Source organism: Echinops telfairi, unplaced genomic scaffold, assembly GCF_000313985.2.
Source record: "Echinops telfairi isolate 266 unplaced genomic scaffold, ASM31398v2 ScPeMD7_7412;HRSCAF=8450, whole genome shotgun sequence".
Lineage (NCBI taxonomy): Eukaryota > Metazoa > Chordata > Mammalia > Afrosoricida > Tenrecidae > Echinops > Echinops telfairi.
In genome coordinates this window covers 3,852,771-3,862,403 of record NW_022111312.1, presented here as the reverse complement: position 1 = coordinate 3,862,403, position 9,633 = coordinate 3,852,771, and positions in this window count along the sequence as shown.

Sequence of the window (9,633 nt, the reverse complement as noted above, 5' to 3'; positions counted from 1 at the left end):
GAGCAGAGAGAATGTGTGCCTCCTGCCTCCAAGGAGGAAATGCAGGAGTTCCCAGAATTCTCCAGAGAAGGCCATGCCCACACTGAGGCCTCATTGGGTATGACTCCCCTCCCCTACCATTGACAGACTAGACTCCACCCCTTCACTCTTAATCCTCTCAAGTCCCAAATTGACACCAGATTATGCAACTACCACACTGTACATCAGTCTTCCTGGGAGGATAGAGTTCTTGGAGTGCCACTGGGGAGGCGTGGGCTTCAGAAGTCACCCCTCTCCAGCCCCTCAAGTCCTCTGGAGGCCTGCCACAGCTCAGCCTGCCCAGAGAAGGAAGGTGCCTCAAGTCACAGAGAGGCCTGTTCAATGATGACTCCAGGGAGGGGGAGGGGATGACTGACCACCCCACCCTCCCTGCACTTCTGGCCTCCAACCAGGGATGCCTGTTGGCCAAGCCCATGCAGAAGCCCTGTGGACACTAGCCACACAGACCAGTCTCCACTGAACAGACGGGAATGATGGAGAGTGGACCTGGCATAGCAAACAGAAGACTCCCAGCCCCCATTCTAGTCCTACCCTGAGTACAGTGGCCAGCTCAGCGCTGGAGCTCAATATGTGTTTATTGGCTGAGTGAATAGCCAGATGGATGGATGGATGGATGGATGGATGGATGGATGGATGGATGGATGGATGGGTAGGTGGATATATGGATGAATGGATTAGTGGATGGATGGAGGGATGGATGGATGGATGGATGGATGGTTGAGTAGGTGGATATATGGATGAATGGATTAGTGGATGGAGGGATGGATGGATGCCCCAGGATCCATCTCATCTGGCCTACTGACTTTGCCTTTGTTTTCCTTTGAATCTGATTCACACTACTTATTTGTGATTGGCCCATCTCTAGATGATGTGCACCTAAGCCAGGGTGACTCTCGTGTGTGTGTGTGTGTGTGTGTGTGTGTGTGTATTATTTGGGCTGGAGGAGGCTTCCATCTCTCCGTGGGCTAAGCCCCCACATTGAAACAGTGACAAAAGAATGATCCTCAGTGCCACAGACCCTTCCTCCCCACCATGCCCACCTTGCCTCCCCATCCCCAGAGAAGCGGGGGTCTCTAAGTGGCCTTCCCTCTCCATGATCAAGGCACCCTGGTGATGCAGCGGTTAAAGCGCCAGCCATTCAACCCGCCCCAGTCGCTCCTCTGTGGGAGACCCCACAGCAGTCTGCTTCTATAAAAGCCACAGCCTTGGAAAGCCACGGGGTCTGGTCCGCTCTGACCTCAGGGGTCGTTACGAGTCAGGATCAGCTCAACAGCCAAAGGGCTTGTTTTTCTCCGTGGTCCATTTGCCACGGAAAGGAAGCAGAAGCCCAGCACGAAAACTCCCTGCCTTCGCGGCAACTCTGGCTCTTAGCAGCCCTATAGAAGAGTAGAACGGCCCCTAGGGGTTTGCTTCTGAGCCTATCAGCCTCCATGAAAGCAGAGACCTCCTCTCTCTCCTGTGGAGACGCCGGTGGCTTGGGACTGCTGACCCAGTGGTACCTCGTAACCCACGGTACCACCCTGGGCGGTGCAGAGCGCAGAGTGCCAACGATGAATCACTGCACCTGGGAGCAGCTTTAGGAAGCAAGGACTTGACACCCACCCCCCTCCATCATTCCCCCGCAACCCCAGGGAGCTAGTCTAGGGTTCTCTCTCCTTAGACCATCTTCCTACTTCCCCTGCGAAGCCAGGGACTCTCTCTACCTCCCGAACAATTATCAACGCTTCTGGGATGCTGGGAGGTTATTATCATTATTCAAGCATTGTGCTTAAAAATTCTCCGTGGTAATTCGGACGGAACGTCGAGGGCCGAGAACAGAAACCCTGGTTGACGAGGCACGGCACTGGCCCGGAGGAAGCAAGGACTTGACACCCACCCCCCTCCATCATTCCCCCGCAACCCCAGGGACCTAGTCTAGGGTTCTCTCTCCTTAGACCATCTTCCTACTTCCCCTGCGAAGCCAGGGACTCTCTCTACCTCCCGAACAATTATCAACGCTTCTGGGATGCTGGGAGGTTATTATCATTATTCAAGCATTGTGCTTAAAAATTCTCGGTGGTAATTTGGACGGAACGTCGAGGGCCGAGAACAGAAGCCCTGGTTGACGAGGCACGGCACTGGCCCGGAGCTCAGCGCGGTGCTGGGCGCTTTGAAGGCACCATTTCTTTCCGTTCTCTCAGCAAGTCCATGGGGCTGTTCACTGTAATGGTGATTCCCCGTTCGTAAGTGAGGGAGCTGCACTTCAGGGAGATGACGCACCTAGCCCCGCAGCAACCCCGTTTGGAACATTCTTTGTTGAATGTATGAATGAGCAGTCTAGCAGTCCACAGCCTTTTCTCCCCCCAAATCCATCGCCACCCACAGCACGTGATTCGGGAATTCGAGTGAATGGGCGTGTGACACCAAAGTGTAGCAGCTGGTGGGCAGGGCCCCCTTCACGGTGGCCTCTTCAGTCCCTGGCACATGGCTTGGCTCACATACATGGCAGACGCAGGATGGAGCTCTGCATATGGTAAACCCATCGCAGGCTCTATCCCATATGTAGCAGAAACTCAGGACGGATAAGCTCTGTTCACAGCAGAGAGGGAAGGCTCTGAAATCAAACTGGCCAGGCTTAGATACAGGAGGGGAGATGATGCCCCACCCCGGCAGACGCTGGGCGATGCTGAGAGCTGTTTGGGGCTGTCATGGGCAGGGCCAGTGCTATTGCCTTGAGTGACCCACTGGGACAGGGAATACTGCTCACATCCTACAATGCATAGTCACTCCCCCCATGCACACACGCCCAGCAAAGAACGGTCGGGCCCCGTGTCAACGGTGCTGCCGTAGAGAGAGGCTGCTGGAGAGAGACCTGTCAGTAGATGAACTACAATCCGGGTGCTAAAGGTTGTTCCAGATATTTAGAATGGCGAAGGAAAAGGGAGGGCTCCTGGTGGCACGGTGGTTAAGCAGCTCAGCTGCTAACCCAAAGCTGGGCAGTTCTAATCCACCCACTGCTTCCAGGGAGAAAGGTGCCTTTGCAGATGACTGCTGTGAAGATTTTGTTTTTGGAAACCCTCTGGGGCTTTCTCTGCCCTGCAGGGCTGTTTTGAGTGTGAACCAACTCAGTGGTGAAGGGTCTGTGTTTGGGCCCAGGGGACAGAGAGCAACACATCTCAGGCCCACCCTGCAAGCTTACCTGCTCTTGGGGTCACTGGTGGTACAGAAACAGAATACTGGCACCCTTTGCCCCCTCCCTCGGGCCCTGGTCACCTCCGATAGACTTTGTCTCTATGCATGGATGCAGTGGTGACACGTTGGGTGGCTAACCTCAAGGTCAGCAGTTTGAAACCCACCGTGGGAGCAAGACAAGGTTTTGGTCCAAAGAGTGACCATCTTAGAAACCCACAGGGGAAGTTCTACCCTGTTCTGTGGGGTCACTGTGCATTGGAATCACCTTGATGGCAATGAGGTGTGTGTGTGTGTGTGTGTGTGTGTGTGTGTGTAGATAGCTCATGTGTGTGAAACTCTGTCAATGAGATTCTACAACATTTGTCTTGTTATGTCTGATTCGTGTCATGCAGCGTAATCTGTAACTTCCCCGTGTCCACCTTTTAGGGGTACTCGCTAATTTCACAAAAGGGTTTGCTGTGGATTTCTCTTAAGGTCATATTCCAGCAGTACACTGACCACCTGGTGGCATCCACCAATGTGGCATGCAGGTGTGCCTTTGGAGAAGTCTTCTATTATGTAAAGGGGCCACCCCCAGGGTGACTGTGGCGGCCCCAACATGGCCCAGATAAAGCCCTTGGGCAACCAGCTCAGCTCTGAGGTGAAGGTTGGAGTGTGATGTAAGTGGTTGGCTAGTCATCACCCTCCCCAAGAAGAGAGTTCTCACCCTCCTGCCTATGGACACAGGAACCGACAAAACGAACTCACCCTCCCCTCAACCTGTGCTAGGACACCCTTCTCTCTGTAGAGAGTCCAGTAACCAGCCCCAAACAGGACCCAGTCTGAGCAGCTCACACACAAGATGTTTTCCGGTTTCCTGGAAGTCATCTTCTCCAATGTCCCAAGCATCCCTCAGGATAGGCAAAATGTCCGGCTCGTTTGGCAGATGAGAAGGCTGAGGGTGTTCCCACGGGCCCTGCCGTGGCTGAGCTGGCTAGGCTGGGCACTAGGCCACTAAACCAAGTCCTCTGACTCTGGAGCCTGAGTTACCTGAGCAGGTATGCGAAGAGCGTCTGGTGGGGAAGGTGAGACCTCCCACACCGAGTCTCTTGTCCCTTTGCTTTTTTGTCCCAGTTGTTTTGTGTCATCGCCTCCTCCAGCCCCTGGCAAACCCCATTCCCCTCCTCCCTCCAGTATCAGACCGGGTTCAGGCAGAAATAAAACAGACCCAAGCAATGGGCCAAGGTATCTACTCTTACCCCATTCCACAGGGGAGCAAACTGAGCCGCAGCGAGGCTAAAGGACTTGCCCAGTCTACCCCACAGAACACAAGCAGATTCTAACTCAGGGATGGGTCCCAGAGACTAGGGTCTTTATACTACCATGTATTACCCACCTGCCAAGTGAAACTGACCAAACATGTCAAAAACAAAAAAACAAAAAAACCGTGTACGGTATAGATACCTTCCCTGTTGCTCTGGGATTTGATTCACACCCTTGTTTGTACCCAAGGATGGTTTCAGAACACCCCCACCACCCCTCCACCCTCCACCCAGAGCCAATAAAAATCACTCTCCCAGGCCCTGGGCGGGCTTTCTCTCCATCCCAATTTGGGACTGCATGGGCATGTTTTGTCTTCTTCTTTTGCTTCTTTCCAAACAGGGAAGCCCACCCACCCAGCTGGTTCTTTTGTGGAGCCTGGAAGATGAGTAAGTAAAGCCCACCAGTCCACTCCTCGGCGGCCCCTCCACCCCCACCCACCTCTGTCACAGGTTTGCCATCTCTGTGTCCTGCATGAGCCCTTCTGTTCTGTCCAGGCCGATGTAGCCAGCAGCTCCCATGTTCCAGGGACTGAGCTGGACACTGAGGATTCAACAGCGGACAACACGAACTCAGTCTTGCGGCCCTCACGAAGCCAATGCTCTATTAAAGAAGGCAGGCGGTACGGGCTAAGCGCTTCAAGAGACTAATTCTAGATATGGGCAGTGGTTACCAGGAACTACAGAGGTGGGCGAAAGGGTGCCTGAGGACATTGTGTGTTCGGCAAAGGGAGCCGGAGGAGACTTCTGGGAGGGCTTGGCATTGGAGCCGAGACCTAAATGACAAGAAGGGGCTCCTTGTATGGATCTGAGGGCAGAGGAAACTTCTGGGGGCAAAGGGCAGCATGTGGGCGACTCAGCAAGAGATCCAGTGTGGCTGGTGCTGCGATCAAGGGCAAAACAAGGCGTCCTAAGAGAGGCTGGCTGGGGCCAAGCACCAAGGGCCTTCCTTGCCTGGCAGGCAGGGTGAATAACATTGGGTTTTATTCCAAGTGCAATGGGGAGTCTGGGGTGGGGGTGGGGGGACGTGCAAGGCAGGAGGATGACAAGATCTGATTTATGATTTTAAAATGCAACTTTAGATACAGTGTGGAGAATGGATTGCAAAGGGGCAAGGAGAGGCCCAGGGAGACTGATCAGGAGGAGGCTGATGCTATAAAACAGATGAGAGGATGGCGCCTTGCACCGGGGTGATAATGGAGGAGGAGATGAGAACCAGATAGGTTCGGAATATATTTTGAAGGCAGAGTGAATGAAGAAAGGAGCTAGCTGATGGATTGGCTGTGGGGCTGAAGAGAAAGGGGGTGGAGTGGGGGCGACTCCTCGCTTGGAGATAACCCAGGGTTCTTTGCACGCGAGGCTTCTTCCATTGTGTGAAACATGCACCCCCCAACCTGCAGGAAGGGGACCCTTCTCTGCCCTCTCCCTTCTTCCTAGGAGCTCTCCTGGGTGGGGCTCAAAGGCAACTGGCCAAGCCCAGATCAGAGTTCTCATAGTGATTGGGGACCCCAAAGAGAACAGTGCACTCACTGGCCTTATCCCCACCAGTGTAACCCCCAGAAAATCAAGGGGGGGTTGTTAGAGCACGCCTCCAAAGATATGAAGGCTTGGGTCCCAAACACTGTCCTTCCCTGTGTAACTTCATCAACTTCTGATCTACCGCTAGCTTTCCAGGTTGCAGCAAGGATCAAGCGCACAGAGGGGCCTCCCAAGGAATGGAGTTTCTTTTCCCTTCTCCTTCACCCACCCTCTGGCTTCTGTCTGTAACAGAAAGACCACAAATGACCAGTTTCAACAGACACATTTATTTCCTCCCGGTCTAGGAGGCTGGAGGTCTGGATTCTGAGCACCGGGTCTAGGGAAGGGCCGTCTCTGTGTCATGTGTGGAAAGAGGTTCAAGTCCCTCCTGGAGCTTCTGCTCCCCGGTTAGGGGGCAGGGAGCAGACCCTCTGCCTGGGGCTAGCTTCTCCCCTCCCCCGTTTCTTCTAACTGACTTGTTTCCACCTCCTTCCCATCTCAAAAGAGATTGACTCAGAACACACCCTACAGGAATCCGGCCTCATTCACACAGCAAAGACAACCATTCTCAAATGGGATTATAACCACGGGTCTCTCTCTCTCTCTCTCTCTCTCTCTCTCCCCCTCTCACTCACTGCCATTGAATCATCCCAACTCATAAAGTACAAGGAAAAACTGCCCCATGTGAGTTAATTTTTTTTTGTGAGTTAATTCTTTATGGGACTAGAAGGTTAGCAAATACGACACGTGTGGGGGATACAGTTCCATCCACAGCACCCATCCAAGCAAGGGATTCTCTTCTGGCACCCTCCAGAGGTTCCGAATGTCGACAGGTTGGAAGATGCACAGTCAGAAGGGATGTCCGTGTTGGCCCAAAAGAGAGCTCTAAGAGTGTTGGAGTGACGACAAGTTAATCATTAGGGCCAGGCGGAACCCGGAGTGCCATGAGCCCATCTCAACGATGCAGCCCCTTAGGACAAACTGCTACAGTTTGAGATTTCCGGTCCAGGCGGACTTTATGGACAAATTAGCTCCAGGTGGCAAGGCTAACTTGGGGATCTCAAGGTGGCGAAATAACTAGCCAGGTGGGGAGGAGCTGAGCCCAAATGATTCTATTCATCTGAATTCACAAAGTCCCCTCCCCCCCATGTATTGACAATGCTAACTGGTCTTAGGGAACACCCTTCCCAGTGGGGAAGCGGAGCGGGAGTGGGGGTAGGGGGGCGTGGAAATGGTGAGAAGATCAAATGAAGAGTTAATTCCAGTGACTGTGGAGGCTACAGAACTATGAGGTGCCAGAGGGTCTGTGTACAGATCTGTGTGTAGGAGAATAGGTACCCACCCACCCCCATCCCTCTGGGTATGTGTATTGTGTGTGTGTGTGTGTGTGTCTCCTGCACAGATCCATTTAGACAAGAGCCACATACACATTAAAGCAGAGCAGTCCACACTTGGTTCTACACTCTGCCAGGCACCCAGATATAAAACCACCCAGGTGTAGGAAGTGAAACAGCAGGTGAACACTTTTGTGCCCCAACTTGTGAAAAAATAAAATAAAAAAGGAATTTTCCCCTTGAATGATCTGGAAGATTTGACTCATAGACCTCACCTTCCTCAAAGGGTTAAGTCAACAGAATGTCCATCTCTGTGGCCCTCAAAAGCCACCCTTGCCCAACGTGGGCAGGCAGGTGCCTTGGCCTATTCCCATTCGTGTTTGACCATTAATCTCTCCGGGACACTAAGATTCTTCTCCCAGAGAAATGGAGATCCAGGAGCTAGGCAGTCCTGAAAGGGACCTGTCTAAACCCTTTGCGTCTTCACAATCAATGAAGGAGTGGGTCTGTGGCGCTGGTAACCATTTCATGCTATTGTCTTAAACGCGAACTTGCGCTTCTTTTGTGGGCAAGCGTCGCTCTCGGTATCTGTGTTCGAATGCTGTGATGTGAAATGAACTTTTCCTCAAGTCTTCCATTTGGGAAGAGAAGACACCATCTTTAATCAGGCGTGTTGTTCTTTGATAGAAACATGGATGCACGTACCCCTCTGTGTAGAGGACGGATTCGAAAAAGAAGACGACGAAGAAGAAAATAGGCGTGGGGAATAAACGCAGGAGAAGGCAAAATACCGAGGGGTATGCAGAAGAGAGGAGGAGGCAGCTTCCGGGAGCCTGGCGGCGTAGCGGCAGCTTCAGCACCGCGGACAGCTCCCGGCTTTGTCTGGGTCCAAACTCCGGCGTCCGCTCCCGCTGCTCCGCGGCCGCCGCCGGTTCCCCAGCTACCTTCGCCCGCAAACCCGCTGCCGGAAGAAAGCGAACGAGGAAGGGTTCCCAGCCTCTCCCCGTATCCTCCGAACTCGCTCTGAATCCCATCCAGCTGCCTGGAGGGATTTTAACTTGGCTTCCTAACCCCGGAGGGGGTGGGGTTTGCGTGCGGGGAAGGGGTGGGTGGGATGCGGCTCGTGGGCTTGAGAGTGGTCCTGGTGGCACATTCTGTTTGGGTTCCGAATGTATTTCACTGCCACTGCCCGAGACCTCACCTCACCGTGTACTCACAAAAAAACAAAAGGAGCCAAACCCCACTGCCACCCCCCAAAGAGCTAAGTCAAAGGCTTCGCTTGTGCTTGTAGCCTGGCTGGGGGAGTGGGGGGCGGGGGGAATGAGGCAAGGTCACCAGGGCCAGCTAAGGTTTGCGGAGGGAATCCGCAGCATCAAATTTAGAGAGGAGAGGCACGCGGAGAGGGGTAAGCGCTCCGTGCAAGCGCGGACCTCCGCAGAAGGGCAAGGAATCCTGTTACCTTCCGAGACGCTGCATTTTCCACCTCTCCCCCTCCTCCCCACCGCCCCAACGAATTCTGCAGCGATACCCCAACCCCCACCCCCACCCTTTCCCAGGAAATTTGTCTGGCTCTGAGTACAGCCCTCGCCCTCCCAGGCTGTTCAGAAACATTAATGTACCGCCCCCACCACCTCCATCTTTTCGTAGGATCCAAGATGTGAATGGGCTCCTCTGCCTAAAGCATCGGTGTTAATTTTGGGATTTGTTTGTTTTGGGGGGAGGACATCGAGATAGAGGGGGCACACACATTCACACACAAGTCCTCCTCTAACCCAGGATTTGTCTAACTCGACAAGCCAGGTTGGCATTTTTCTCCTGGCCCGACGTCATTCCCCATCTAGGTCAACCGAGAAAGTAAGTTTGTTTCAAAAATGAACTTCTCTGCTTCCTCTGGCCGCCAGCAAATGTGTGCGGAGGACGAGAAAAAAGATCTCTTCGCTGACTCCTAGGCTTGCCCCCCACCCCCGCCCATCCCAGAGCCTCTGGTCAACCCTTCAGAAAGAACTCCTCGCTCCCGAACCCCGACTTATAGTCTCTAAAATAAGAGCGTGCGCGCGCGCGCTAAAAAAAAATCCTTGGAATTTTTCAAAACAGCATCTTGCTCACCCTTGCCTCGGCCCTTGCACACCCCGCCCTCCCCACAAGACCCCAAGGCTCCTGAGCCGCGGCGGCGCGCACAGCTTGGCCCCGCGGAGGTCTTGAGAAAGCGAGGTCCCCTCCGCGGGTCCCCGCAGATCACAAGAGAGCGCAGCGGGGTACACTTACTCGCCTCT